Source organism: Salmo salar, chromosome ssa02 (assembly GCF_905237065.1).
Source record: "Salmo salar chromosome ssa02, Ssal_v3.1, whole genome shotgun sequence".
In the NCBI taxonomy this organism is placed as follows: domain Eukaryota; kingdom Metazoa; phylum Chordata; class Actinopteri; order Salmoniformes; family Salmonidae; genus Salmo; species Salmo salar.
The window spans coordinates 9,737,667-9,752,790 of NC_059443.1; the positions used below are offsets into that span (position 1 = coordinate 9,737,667).

General features: G+C 45.2%; 1 pseudogene across 1 annotated transcript in view; it reads right to left on the reverse strand.

The window, feature by feature from the left end:
- Positions 1 to 2,228: 2,228 nt before the first annotated feature.
- LOC106598596 (serine/threonine-protein phosphatase 6 regulatory ankyrin repeat subunit A-like) overlaps positions 2,229 to 15,124 on the reverse strand; it is a 43,374-nt pseudogene continuing 30,478 nt past the window's right edge. The window contains exons 7-26 of the transcript XR_006759751.1: positions 13,158 to 13,300; positions 12,636 to 12,848; positions 12,163 to 12,241; positions 11,847 to 11,961; positions 11,440 to 11,585; positions 11,040 to 11,108; positions 10,765 to 10,905; positions 10,275 to 10,386; positions 10,028 to 10,054; positions 9,783 to 9,857; positions 9,144 to 9,345; positions 8,581 to 8,668; positions 8,247 to 8,364; positions 7,810 to 8,028; positions 7,186 to 7,356; positions 6,896 to 7,041; positions 6,703 to 6,785; positions 6,545 to 6,627; positions 6,320 to 6,411; positions 2,229 to 4,081 (exon numbers count right to left, since the gene is read on the reverse strand). The product of XR_006759751.1 is annotated as a serine/threonine-protein phosphatase 6 regulatory ankyrin repeat subunit A-like (transcript). The remainder of the gene's footprint in view (positions 4,082 to 6,319; positions 6,412 to 6,544; positions 6,628 to 6,702; positions 6,786 to 6,895; positions 7,042 to 7,185; positions 7,357 to 7,809; positions 8,029 to 8,246; positions 8,365 to 8,580; positions 8,669 to 9,143; positions 9,346 to 9,782; positions 9,858 to 10,027; positions 10,055 to 10,274; positions 10,387 to 10,764; positions 10,906 to 11,039; positions 11,109 to 11,439; positions 11,586 to 11,846; positions 11,962 to 12,162; positions 12,242 to 12,635; positions 12,849 to 13,157; positions 13,301 to 15,124) is intronic.

A 15,124-nucleotide genomic window follows, 5' to 3' on the forward strand; every position in this document is an offset into this window, starting at 1 on the left:
ATGTCCCAACTTTCTAAATACATGGCTCTGGGCCTACCTCTCCATAGGCGGTGACCTTTGACCTACTACAGAATCTGAATTTGTAGGAATATGTGATCCTGCAACCAGTCACAAATATGTCATTAGTGTAAATCACATACCTGACTTCCTTCATAACATCAGTGTCATTGATGGGGTCATCCAGGTCTATGAGGGCGAGGTCCCCCCCGCCTTGAAAACACCATTAACCCAACTCCCATTGTCAGATCATAAGCATAGAAATTGAATCACCACAGCATATCAGGTATACAGTTCACTTGTCAAACTGCCATGGTCAGAGGCTCTATATTTCTAGTGACTCTATTTCTATGGTCACATCATAATGCATCCTATTTCCAATATAATGCACTTCTTTTGGCCGGAGCCCTATAGAGTGCGACAGTATGAGTCATAATACCCATTAAACCTACTGGTCAAACAGGGAAATGGTTCCAATTGTTTTTCCACCGTTCATTTTTCCCATAGGGGATTTTAGAAACACTTCAAATAAAGGCTGTTTCGTGTAGGTTTACCCTGGTGTGACAGTTTGATATCTGTGTAAATCTCTAGGTCAAGGTGACTTATCAATATATTGGCCTGTATTTACCCCCCAAACATGAAATGCTAATTAGCTGCTAATGTGGCTATCATAAAGAACTACAAATGTCATGACAATCATGCTGATGGGGGCAAATGTAAGAATCAATTGATTAACTATCTAATGTTAGCTAAATGTAACATAAATTGGCTGCATTTCTTTAAATGGACAATTCTGTGGACTGTTAAGTTTCAAATAGATACAAAACCTGTTAGCAAAGGTGTCAGCTAGAGATAAAGTGTAGGAGCTTGCAGGGATTTGTAGCTTTGCATGATGTCTACTTTGATGCAAATTAGCATTTTCTAATCTGAGAGTAAATAGAGCCGAATATATTAATAAAAGTCACCTTGTCCGTGAGATTTACATGGTTATAAAAACGTCACACCAGGGTAAGTCTACATGAAACACAACCCTAATGTTATGTTTCTAAAATCGCCTATAGGAAAAATGGTGGAAAAACGATTGGAACCATTTCCCTGTTTGACCGCTAGGTTTTACAGGTATTATGACAACTCTACTGTGGGGCTCTTTTTTTCACTGGTTGGTTGTTTAGCAACAAAACTAGAATGCAACTATGTGGCAAAATAAGACAGTGCTGGCTTAAACTATTTTTAGTCTCAATGTTTATTGCAAACATAAATACATTTGCACAATGAGCCCTTGTCTGAAATACATTGTTGGTTAGCTAGGTAGTGAATTTTAACAATTGCATAGACATGATATCAGTCAAAATACCTCCAAACAAGACGACATGGTGTCAATAACAAGATACAACGAGCTGAAACATGCCGAAGATCTACTATTCCCCACACGGCAGCTTATCTGAGGTTTAGAGTCATAACAAGATAGACGCATTCCGGCCATTGTTTTTCGTGACGTCAGCCAACCTGTGTATGGCTCTTGGTCATAAGTAGTGCACTAGCCTACATGGGTGCAATTTACGACGTAAATAAGAAGGTGGTGTTATAAACTTTGACCCTTGACCCCCATTTGACCCACAGCAGATTCTAACGTACCTTTAGCCAACTGTCATGACTCCCCGGCCATAGACTTTGTAGTTTGATATAACAGCAATGATAGCACATTATTTCATTTGTTAAACAATATTTAATCCACAGTAATATAATTGAGAATAAAAAAATAAATAACATGCCTACGTTGAACTCAACTACGTTGAGCGACACCTGTTTCTTCTCCATGTCCTTGCAAAATCAGCACATTTCCTTGCCAAAATGAACGCTCCTCCAGCACTAGCGAGAATCAAACTGAAATGCTCCCGCGGTTTCTGATCACTTTCAACGTTATCAGTGATGACGTAACAATGCTGTGCAGATTTGACGCACTTCCAATCTCGTGCGGTTGAAAGCTCACGCATGGAAATCCTGCGAGTTGTAAACAAATGTAGGCTATAATTGCCCTTAAAATTGCTACGTTAAGGACGCAATGCAAAATAAAATACATAACCCACACCGTTAGGCCAAGGTATCACTTTGGCAATAAGAGACTATTCTTGTTCCTTGTAGCCTTTCTTTTAGGATATTGGCACCACTGTCATTGCCTGACACCTAGAAATGGACGTATACTGCGGTTGTCACATAAACAGAACCCATAGTTCATTATTAAATAACTCATTTCTTTATTTTATTACTCATAAAATATACAGCAATCTTCAGATAGTGAAATAATTCATGGAAGTTTCAAATTCAGTCACTATTTCATATGTACATGCTAGTTTCATCCTTTTAAAAGAAAGATAAGGACACAACCTGTGAACCTCCTGTTCCTGATTTGATGAACATAGCAAATGTATTGTACATATTTCCAGTTAAAATGATCTTCAAAAAGAGACAAATGGGGATTTGAACAAGCAATCACATAAAAGGATTGAGTGGTTTCATTTTTTGAAGTTAAAGCAAGCAAAACCTGTCAATACATTGATTATAAGACCAAAGACAAATAATATATATTTATTTTCCAACAGAAGAAAATCTAAATGCTGCTGTCCTACCATTGGTTTACAGTGTTTCTCCTCTCCAATGGAGGCATGTTTTCCACCTCACATGCCTCGGAATAGTATCAGTGCTTTTCAAACATTGTAGTACTTAGTGTGCATCATTGTTTTCGCTCATACAGCTGCCCTTACTCTCCTAACCTCCCCTCAGTAACTAACGAAGGCACAAAATGACAAATATCACAAGAAAGAATACATGAATGAATAATTTACTTTCTAGAGAGCAAAGGACAGGTAGGTTTAATAACACAAATGTAATATTTCCCATCAATTTAAAAAGTCCTGTTTCTCACATACAGGTATGCAAGACTACATCCCAAATGGCACCCTATTTCCTTTTCCTTGCTTTTGACCAGAACCCTATGGGCCCTGTTCAACAGTAGTGTACTATATAGAATAGGGTTCCATTTGGGATGCATTAAATCTTAAAAATTACTCATGAGCAAATACTAACATTTTTTGATTCCCACAGAGCTTAAGACATGAATGACTTTATTAAAATGTTCTCATAAAAAAAAAATGTATAATTTCCCCTCCTCCCACATGGATTACAGACAAGAGGCTAGGTGCGTTCTGACTGTCTTAGTGTGCGGATAAACATGACAATCGCTCTCATAAAACTTAAATGAAACATCACTCCTTATGTCTTTTCTCAGCCCAAAACACTCAATCCCATTTCTACAGTCAAAACAGGTTTTGAAAATGCTTCTTCCACATCTTTTGGTCCCTGTCTGTTTTGCTCTCAGTGAAGTGCTACTATCCCCTTGGACTACAGGTTATTGCCATCATAAGGTGTGCGTCTGTCTGTTGGCCGGACACTTTCTACCGTTTAGGACCTTTGTGGGTAAAGGTAAAGATGGGGTATAGCAGCATCAGTTCCTCTGAAGTCCAGTATCTGCTGGAAGGACTCCTGGTGGTACGAGAGGATGAGTGTGGGCCAGCCAGCCTGTTGTGCCTCCCCCTCTCCCTCCTTTTCTCTCTCTGTCTGCGGGACTCTTAAGGCTCCTGTGCGGACTGTCTTGGCTCGTGCCCTCCCAAAGCTGGCTATGGTGATTTAAGACACGGTGTGTGTATTTGTTTTTGGCCTCTGCCCCACTTCGCTGTCCATCCGCTTGCACTTTCCTCCCTGGCTCCTCTCCTGGGCAGCGACCACCACCACTCTCAGTACGTCTCTGAGTCTGAGTCATTGAGTTCCTCATCCTTGTAGAAGCCTTTGTCGTGGCCGCGGTGGCCGATGTTGTTGAAGCTGCAGTAGGAGCTGTGCTCACTGCGCAGCACGGGCAGGCTGTCGAAGGTAACACTCTTGGAGGGGCTGGTGGTGTAGTGGTTAATGGCACTGAAGGACAGGCTGGGTGCCGGGGTGCAAGGGGACACAGGCATCATGGTGGCCAGGATCAGCGCCAGGCAGTCCGCCACGTCTTTGTTGGGGGCACAGGCCAAGGCAGGCGTGTAACCTGACGGGTACAAACAGAACAGCAGAGGATAACTTAAGGAGCATCACCGTTTACTACAACGCTTTTGGTGAAAAACGTGAAATAACTTGGTATCTCCTAGCCTGGTGTTAAGACAATGTTTTATTTAGCCAGGTAGGCCAGTTGAGAACAAGTTCTCATTTACAACTGCGACCTGGCCAAGATAAAGCAAAGCAGTGCGACAAAAAACAGAGATACACATGGGATAAACAAAAGTACAGTCAATAACAATAGACAAATATATATATACAGAGTGTGAAGGTAAGGCAATAAATAGGTCATAGTAGCGAAGTAATTACAATTCAGCAAATTAACCCTGGAGTGATAGATGTCCAGTTGATGTGCAAGTAGAAATACTGGTGTGTAGAAAAGTAAATAAAAACAATATGGGGATGGTAGTTGGATGGGCTGTGTACAGCTGCAGCGATCGGTGGAGCTGCTCAGATAGCTGATGCTTAAAGTTTGTGAGGGAGATATGTCTCCAATTTAGCGATTATTATTATTTATTTTTTTGCAATTCGCTCCAGTCATCGGCAGCAGAGAACTGGAAGGAAAGGCGGCCAAAGAGGTGTTGGCTTTGGGGATGACCGGTGAGATGCGCGTGCTACGGGTGGGTGTTGTTATGGTGACCAGTGAGCTGAGATAAGGCGGAGCTTTACCTAGCAAAGACTTCTAGATGACCTGGAGCCAGTGGGTCTGGCGGCGAATATGTAGCGAGGGCCAGCTGACGAAAGCATACAGGTCGCAGTGGTGGGTGGTATATGGGGCTTTGGTGACAAAACGGATGGCACTGTGATAGCCTCCAGCAAATTGGATGCAGTCTATTTTGTAAATGACATCGAAGTCGAAGATCGGTAGGATAGTCAGTTTTACGAGGGTATGTTTGGCAGCGTGAGTGAAAGAGGCTTTGTTGCGAAATAGGAAGCCGATTCTAGATTTAATTTTGGATTGGAGATGCTTAATATGAGTCTGGAAGAGTCTAGAAGGAGAGTTTACAGTCTAGCCAGACACCTAGGTTGTTGTCCACATATTCTAAGTCAGAACCATCCAGAGTAGTGATGGGCGGGTGGGTGCGGGCAGCGATCGGTTGAAGAGCATGCATTTAGTTTTACTAGCATGGAAAAGCAGTTGGAGGCCACGGAGGGAGTGTTGTATTGCATTGAAACTCATTCGGAGGTTTGTTAACAGTGTCCAAAGAAAGGCCAGACGTATACAGAATGGTGTCGTCTGCGTAGAGGTGGATCAAGGAATCACCCGCAGCAAGAGCAACATCATTGATGTATACAGAGAAAAGAGTCGGCCCGAGAATTGAACACTGTGGTACCCCCATAGACTGCCAGAGGTCCGGACAACAGGCCCTCCGATTTGACACACTGAACTCTGTCTGAAAAGTAGTTGGTGAACCAGGCGAGGCAGTCATTTGAGAAACCAAGGCTGTTGAGTCTGCTGATAAGAATGCGGTGATTGACAGAGTCAAAAGCCTTGGCCAGGTCGATGAAGACCGCTGCACAGTACTGTCTTATCGATGGCGGTTATGATATCGTTTAGCACCTTGAGCGTGGCTGAGGTGCACCCGTGGTCCACTCGGAAACCGGATTGCACAGCGGAGAAGGTACAGTGGGATTCGAAATGGTCAGTGATCTGTTAACTTCGCTTCGAAGATTTTGTAAAGGCAGGGCAGGATGGATATAGGTCTATAACAATTTGGGTCTAGAGTGTCACCTCCTTTGAAGAGGGGGATGACCGCGGCAGCTTTCCAATCTTTAGGAATCTCAGACTATACGAGAGGTTGAACAGACTAGTAATAGGGGTTGCAACAAGGGCGGCGGATAATTTTAGCAAGAGAGGGCCCAGCTGATTTGTACGGGTCCAGGTTTTGCAGCTCTTTCAGAACATCAGCTATCTGGATTTGGGTGAAGGAGAAGCTGGTAGGCTTGGGCAAGTAGCTGCAGGGGGTGCGGAGCTGTTGGCCAGGGTAGCCAAGAGAAAAGCATGGCCAGCCGTAGAAAAATGCTTATTGAAATTCTCTATCGTGGATTTATCGGTGATGACAGTGTATCCTAGCCTCAGTGCAGTGGGAAGCTGGGAGGAGGTGCTCTTATTCTCCATGGACTTTACAGTGTCCCAGAACTTTCCAAGCAGTGGATTAGAGAGAAACATTTGTGGACACATTGAGAAGAAAAGTACCAAAGAAAATTGTGTTAGCCTTACGGATCTTACCATTCTCATCGACTGCGAGCACGCTAGCACCCTTCGCTAGCAGCTCTTGCACCACCACGGTCAGACCATTTCTGGCTGCAACGTGTAACGGCCTGAGGGGAAAGTACCGTCAGATTAGCCAGCAGCAAATGAGGATACCTCCCAACTGCCAGACTATTCCCTATATAGTGCACTTCTTCTGACCAGGGCCCTATGGCCCAATTAATGCAGCTGAACCATACGTACGTCTGTAAGGCTGCGTTAGTCGAGTTGATGAGGTTCCTGTCTGTAATCTTCTCCAATATCAACAAGGCACTGGTTTCATGCCCCTTTAAAAACAGAGTCAAACATGTCAGACAAAATTGAAACCAGAGAGAACATCATCTTCATGTGGGGTTGCTCACCTTACTGCATGCCAGATGAAGAGCAGTGTTCTTGACTGCATCCTGCAGGGTGAGCTCTGCTTTGGCACTGCTCACCAACAGCTCTGAGACAGAGAAACATAAAAGGAACTACATTAGGAAATGAAGCTACTTATTCAAATTGTTGAACTTAAGCCGGCTTGTGAGGCAAAGCGGAGGGGAGGGGACTGCATACCGACAGCGTTGGTTTGTCCGTTCTCAGCAGCCATCATGAGGGAGGTCTTCCCGGAGGCGTCGGGGGAGTTGACCTGGGCGTTGTGACCTAGCAGCAGCTGAAGACACTCCACGTGGTCCGTGAAGGCCGCCGCATGCAAGGGGGTCCTGGAGAGAGGAAAGTGTTTTCATTGATATCGAGTAGGAGTGTTATTATCAAGTACAGTTTGACAATCCCTCCTCCAACCCCAGAGGTAATTTTCACAACATTATTCTCCAGAACAAAAGGACTTTCTCGTGTGCTGTAGTTACCGGTTCTTGGTGTCAGTGGCGTTGACAATGGCCGGCCCCAGAGTGTCAATCAACATCTCTGCAGCCCCTCGTTGTCATTGATCACAGCACAGTGGAGGGGGCTGAAGGAGTTGCCCTCGGTCTTGTGGAAAACCTCCTGTTCCAGCAGCACCTCTACACACGTGTCATGGCCTAGTGGAAGATTGATTCATTTCATTTAGAATTAAAAGTAATACGTTGCTCCAGCGGGAAACATTACATACAGGAAAAAGATGACGTCACTGCAGAACAGAACAATACCCTCAGAGAAAGCCAAGGATCTGACAATGGTGAAGTAAAAAAAAACGTTTTAGCCACATTTGCTATGTCAATCCCTGACAAAGTCCTGTTTCAGTGTAAGCTCCTCCACTGAGTCATAACCCTACTTCTCCCACAGTGTTGTAGTCTTGTTCATTCCCCCACATTGCTCCATCCAGACCCATCTAATGCTTTTCAATCCACAAGAGGGAGTGAATGAGTGCACACTTCATGGAGGAGAGAATAGAGCTCCAGTCCAGTTAGTACCGTTGTAAGGCCTGCCTAATTCAGGGACATGTTTACAGTGTTGAAGAGTGAATCAGAAAAGAGCTTCAGTCCAGTACGTACCGTTGTAGCAGGCCCAGTGTAGTGGCGTGTAGCCCTGGTTGTCTGTGATGACGGGGAGGGTCTCCACTGACTGAGCGGCATGTAGGAGCCCCCCCAGCACCCCGATATGTCCAGACGCGCCGCCAGGTGAACAGGGGTCCGCCCCTTACAGTCCCGAACCAGGAAGCTGGCGCTGTGCTGCAGCAGGGCCTCCACACACTCCTCGTGACCCGTCACCGCCTGGGAGGGAGGGAGGGGAGACAAGAATGGAATTGATTAAGTCATAATCAATTAAATAATAAAGAATCATAATAGGTATATTTGGCCATAATTTATATTCCATGCTAGATCCCACACCAAAGCCATCCCTAGTAGTTCAATGGCCCCATCCCTAGATCAGAACAAGCCTCTCCCCCTCTTTCTGTGTGTGAGCGCGTACAGCCAGCTCTCCTCCTCACCCCTCTGTGTAGAGCTGTTCTGCCCCACTTGTCTTTGGCTTCTACGCTGGCTCCCTTGTTGAGCAGTGAGTACACACAGTCTGTGTGTCCGCTCAGCACCGACAGCATCAGAGGGGTTCTGATACACAAGACAACAGGTCATATTACAAACTGGTAATAACCAGGCTGAATCCCAAATGGCAACCCTATATCGTACACTACTTTTGACCTGAGCACATAGGGCTTTGGTTTAAAGTAGTGCACCAAGTAGGGTATAGGTTGCCATTTGGGATGCAGGCCTAGTGTCAAAATCTATTTTATTTCAGGAATTGTATCCAAAACCAAAGTGACTTACTGTCCATTCCCGTCTTGAACGTCCACTGCACTCTGGAGGTCAGCATTTCCAATCAGCAAACGCAAACACTCCGAATGACCGTTGGTAGCTAGAGGAGGATAAACAGAGAGGATAGTCAGATGATTGACCGTTGGTAGCTAGAGGAGGATAAACAGAGAGGATATGAGCAGATTGCTGGACGACTATAACCTTCACATGAACAGACAGATTTCTAGAACAGTGGTGTTGCTAGATGACATCCTCATGATGTTAACACAGCAGATAATAAAGAATTTTGGGGCTGAGGCCATCGAAGCCTGTCACCTGCTAGCTGTGTACCTGGCTCTGGATAGAAGTCTCCCCTGTGCACTGATCTAGGATCAGCTTACCCTCCCTAGATCCTCAATCATTAGTGGAGAACATGACAAAAAATGACCTTAGATCAGTGTCTAGTAGGCATTTTCAAACTATTCTATATAAAATCCATAGTGGACATTGTTGTCCTAGCAACATAACCAAACAAATGGCCATCTTGGTCAGGAAAACTTTTTAATTACAGAAGCTCTGTGATATCCTATGTGTACCTGCAGCGTGGATGGGGGTCCTCTTCAGGGTGAAGTCCTTAACCAGGATGGAGGCTCCCTGGTTGATGAGGACGTCAACACACTCCACATGGCCTTTAAAGGCAGCCAGGTCCAGAGGGGTGCGCCCCTGGCTGTTCCTCACGTCTAGATCCAGTAGAGACTGAACCAGGACCTCCATAGCATGGTGGTGGCCGTGGTACGCCTGAATAGAAACACAAACACAGTCTCAAGCAAAGTCCAGTGGTACGCCTGAATAGATATATAATCAATGTCCTATAGTAGACCAGTGGTACGCCTGAACAGAAATACAGTGCTAGACCTCTAAAGTAGACCAGAGTCTTTCAATCGGGAGCCCATTTTTGCTCCCGCCCAGCATCAACATCGGAGGTCCCTGCCAAGCGTGGGATTGAGAAACAAACACTACTTCTCCTCTGAGGTTGATTAACTCTGCCCCGACAGTCAACTTCCTGTGGAAAATCAACACCATGCCTGCTTCCCAGATAGCACCCTATTCCCTATGTAGTGAACTACTTTTGATCAGGGCCTATAAGGATCTGGTCAAAAGTAGTGTACTAAATAGGGAATAGGGTGCCATTTGTCATATGGAGACCACTACAGGAGCAGGTAGGCTTTACTCACAGCGAGGTGTAGAGGGCTGATGGGAGCTCTGACATCAGAGTCGTTCAGGATGTCTGTCCCTGAGGTTTCCATTAGCTGAGGAAAGACAAGGACGTTCAGACTTGTAACATATTTACTTGGAAGGTTAGTCTAGTAGCATGTGTAACATGGTAAATCTCAGTGACCAGCCCCTGCAGACATACTGGGGTGTTGCATCCATACCTTAAACAAGCAAGTGTGAGGAAAAGTTACCAACTGGCACTTACCACATCTAAAGGTGTTTCACTTGCAATCTGGAAAAAGAACATCAAGAGTGACGATGCGTCCACGACAAATATGCAGCCACACCTTAAAACCTACTGAATATCAATGACTGTGTCCCAAATGGCAGCCTATTCCCTATAAAGTGCATTACTTTTGACCAGAGCCCTATGGGCCCCCCACAGCCATTTGGGACGCAGGGAAAATGGTCTGTGGATGCAGGGCATCTAGTATCCTGTGGTTTGGACTCACCAGCTCCAGACAGAGGCGGTGTCCGTATGCAGACGCGTAATGCACTGCGTTGTAGCCCTGATTGTCCCTGATCCCTGGGTTAGCGTCGTTTCGTAGCAAATATTCCAGACACCTAGAGGTCAAGAGTTCACTAATCATTACACCAACATCAAGACAGACAGATAATCAAGCAGAGACACTTTCCCAAAGGAGACGTGGCCAAGCTTTCACACTGCAGACTGAACACGAGCGTGCATTCAAACACTCAACATACTCTCCAGACTACAGTGAAATGTGAAAGGTCACGGCCCCACAACACAACGGCAGGGTAGCCTAGTGGTTAGAGCGTTGGACTAGTAACCGAAAGGTTGCAAGTTCGAATCCCTGAGCTGACAAGGTAAAAATCTGTCGTTCTGCCCCTGAAAAAGGCAGTTAACCAGGCAGGTCAGTGGGAACACTGGGTTAAATGAAGGTAATAAAAACAACAGTAAGAGAGGAGTGTGAGACGTACTTCCCGTCTGTATCGGAGGCAGCAGCGTAGTGGAGCGGGGTGCAGCCCCTCTTATCCAGGTCATTCACACTGGCCCCAGACCCCACCAAGGCAAACAGACACTGGTAGTTACAGTTGGCTGCTGCATAATGCAGAGGACTCCTAGAAGAACACACAAACATTCAACAGAAACAGCTGATTGGAGATGTAAAACAATACATCCTATATGCCTCTATACTATATTCCCCATTATCATAAAGATAAAATATTAAAGTTATTTGATGCCACAGACAGACCTTCCGAAGCTGTCCTTTCTGTTGAAGTCTGCCCCTGTGTTGAGCAGCAGATTCAGACAGTCCAGGTTCCTGGTAACAAGATATCAAGTTTAGGCCCTCGCACATCTGAGCTATCAGCTGCACGTTAACAATGAGAGAACCTGAAAGAAAAGAGAAACCTGTACACTGCTCTTGCTAGCATCACTGTTTTTATTAAGGCTAATAAAAGCTAGAATAAAAACAGTGACACTAGCAAGAGCAGTGTGCAGGTTTCTCTTTCAGGAAGATATCAAGACAATTTAGTCAATACCACCATAACATGGAGCCACATTATACAGAAATGATACTGCAGGAGGAGAGTGGGTTTTCCAGGTCATGAACTACATATTCCTTGGTGTAAAGCCTGGACCAGTCCACTCACCCTCCAGCTGCTGCAGCATGTAAACAGGTCCTTCCAAAGTCGTCAGGGGTGTCTATATCAAAGCCTGATGAGAGGAGCTTTCGACAGCAGTCAGAGAAACCACTGAGAGCAGCCAGGTGGAGGGGAACATCCCATGGACGCCTCGTCTGCAACAACATTTTATACTTTAAGCAGACACTCTTATTCAGAGCGACTTCCAGTTCATTCAGCTGAGTTTAGAAACAGCACCTCATCACAGTCCTCATTAAACCCTACAGCACACTGCAATGCTCAGTCTATCAACCACCCACACACCACAATGGAGGCCATTTCATGTGTTGAGCAGAGAGTCTCCAAGCAGGAATTCGGTCAATGACAGAATTGCAGATGCATGTTGCAGTATTGCTGGAAGCTGTGTGTTCTCTTACTTGGCTGTGTCAGCGCCGTTCGTGATGAGTGTATTGATGAGTAACTCGTGGCCGTAGCGAGCAGAGATGTGCAGGGGTGTGTTTCCATTCTTATCTTCACAGTCGATCTCAGCACCTAACACACACACACACACACACACACACACACACACACACAAAACCACTTGACCCTAGAGGCATCATGAAGCTAAATGTTCAACCACGTTGCAGTAACATTGCTCTGTGCCAGTGTATCATGGTTTTAAGAGAAAAGACAAGATGCTGAAGAGCCTACTGGTTCATATATATTCTGTTGAGAGCATTCACAGAGACTCACCATTCTGGATGATGGCTTGAGATCTGGAGAAGCGTCCGTGGATGGCCGTCATGTGGAGGGGGGTCTTTCCATCTTTACTCTGCAGAGAGAGACAGAAGGTTCACACTGCAGTCTGTGCTGCTGACCACAGGTGGAAGTACGCTTTATTGCATTTAGTTTGTATTGTTAGGATTAATTCATTGGTATCTGAATGTATTTGGTCCAGGCATACTAAGCCGTGTGCTGCATCAGTGACCCAAAGTAGTGCACTATAAAAGGAATAGGGAGCCATTTGGGATGCACAGTGTCATCACGGCTTCTTACTCTGTGGGCCCTGGTCAAAAGTAGTGCACTATAAAGGGAATAGGGTGCCATTTGGGATGCACAATGTCATCACGGCTTCTTACTCTGTGGGCTCTGGTCAAAAGTAGTGCACTACATAGGGCACAGGGTGTCATTTAGTACAGACACTGTTGGTCATCCTGTCTCCTCACCTTGATGTTGACGTGGGCCCCGTTGCCAACCAGCAGCTCCAGGCAGAGCGCCCCGTGGCGCGAGGCGGCCGTGAAGTGGAGCGGGGCGAAACCCTTCTCGTTCACCTGGTTCACGTTGGCGCCGCACTCGATCAGCTCATTTACCACCACGTCCTGGCCGTTGTAGCACGCCACATGGAGGGGGGTGTTACCGTACCCATTGGGCTCATTTATCTGGCGGGAGGAGAGTGGGTAGAGAGGGGGGAATAGAACAAAACAATACATTCCTGATCAGGTCACTTGGTTAGGAAAAAACCCTGACCCGACCCACTGGGTCCAACCTCCATCTCTTCATTACTTTGTTATGAAAACCCCCTGGCCCCGACACACTGGGTCCCAACCCTCTGGATCCAACCTCCATATCTTCATTACTTGAAAGGAAATCATTCTCCAACACACTAGAGCTCTGTCTTTTCGTGGCGTTGTAATTGAACAGGGACTACACAGTTGAATGCGGGGAGGTGTATGTATGTGTTGACTCACATCCACCCCAAGGTCCAGGAGGTACTTGACCACGCTGATCATGCCGCTGGAGGCTGCAGAGTGGAGAGGGGTGTAGGCCTTCTTGTCTTTACAGGACACCTCTGATCCATGAGAGGCCAGCAGTTTCACCACCTCAATGTGTCCTATGGGGGGGAAAAGAGAGAGAAAGAGAAACAGAGATGGAGAGAGAGACAGACAGATGGAGAGAGGTTCGTTTACAGTGGTACACAGCACCATTAGCAATACCTACATCGTGTTAGTACAATTGAAAACCTACATCTTATCAACATACTTAGTCTATCATTTTGACATAACACACTAGAGGTAGACCATACAGCTGAGCTGTGAGGGTAACACACAGCCCATTCATTCACTCACTGGGATAAGAACATTTGTATTTATTATGGATCCCCATTAGCTGCTGCCAAAGTTTATACAATTTTAAAACATTACATTCCCAGATTTCACAACACATTGTGTGCCCTCAGGCCCCTACTCCACATCTACAGTACTAAATCCATGTGTATGTATAGTGCATATGTTATCGTATGTGTGTGTGTATGCATGCGTCTGTGCCAATGTTTGTGTTGCTTCACAGTCCCCGCTGTTCCATAAAGTGTTTTTTAAATCTAATTTTACTGCTTGTGTCAGTTACTTCATGTGGAATAGAGTTCCATGTAGTCATGGCTCTATGTAGTACTGTGTGCCTCCCATAGTCTGTTCTGGACTTGGGGACTGTGAAGAGACCTCTTGTGGCATGTCTTGTGGGGTATGCATGGGTGTCCGAGCTGTGTGCCAGTAGTTTAGACAGACAGCTCGGTGCATTCAACATGTCAATACCTCTCATAAATAAAAGTAGTGATGAAGTCAATCTCTCCTCCACTTTCAGCCAAGAGAGCTTGACATGCATATTATTCATATTAGCTCTCTGTGTACATCCAAGGGCCAGCTGTGCTGCCCTGTTCTGAGCCAATTGCAATTTTCCTAAGTCCTTCTTTGTGGCACCTGACCACACGACTGAACAGTAGTCAAGGTGCGACAAAACTAGGGCCTGTAGGACCTGTCTTGTTGATAGTGTTGCTAAGAAGGCAGAGCATTGCCTTATTATAGACTTCTCCCATCTTAACTACTACTGCATCAATATGTTTTGACCATGACAGTTTACAATCTAGTGTTACTGCAAGCAGTTTAGTCATCTCAACTTGCTCAATTTCCACATTATTTATTACAAGATTTAGTTTAGGGTTTAGTGAGTGTTTTGTTCCAAATACAATGCTTTTAGTTAGAAATATTTAGGGCTAACTTATTCCTTGCCACCCACTCTGAAACTAACTGAGCTCTTTGTTGCGTGTTGCAGTCATTTCATCGCTGTAGTAGCTGACGTGTACAGTGTTGAGTCATCCGCATACATAGAAACTCTGGCTTTACTCAAAGTCAGTGGCATGTCATTAGTAAAAAAAAAAAGCAAGGGGCCTAAACAGCTACCCTGGGGAATTCCTGATTCTAACTGGATTATATTGGATAGGCTTCCATTAAAGAACACCCTCTGTGTTCTGTTATACAAGTAACTCCTTATCCACATTAAAGCATGGGGTATAAAGCCATAACACAAGTTTTTCCAGCAGCAGACTGTGATCAATAATGTCAAAAGCTGCACTGAAGTTTAACAAGAAAGCCCCCACAATCATTTTATCATAAATTTCTCTCAGCCATTTGTGTAAGTGCTGTGCTTGTTGAGTGTCCTTCCCTATAAGCATGCTGAAATTCTGTTGTCAATTTGTTTACTGTAAAATGGCATTGTATCTGGTCAAACAATTTTTTCCAAAAGTTCACTAAGGGTTGGTAACAGGGTGATTGGTCGGCTATTTGAGCCAGTAAATGGGGCTTTACTATTCTTGGGTAGCGGAATGACTTTAGCTTCCCTCCAGGCTTGAAGGCACACGCTCCCGAGTAGGCTTAACTTGAAG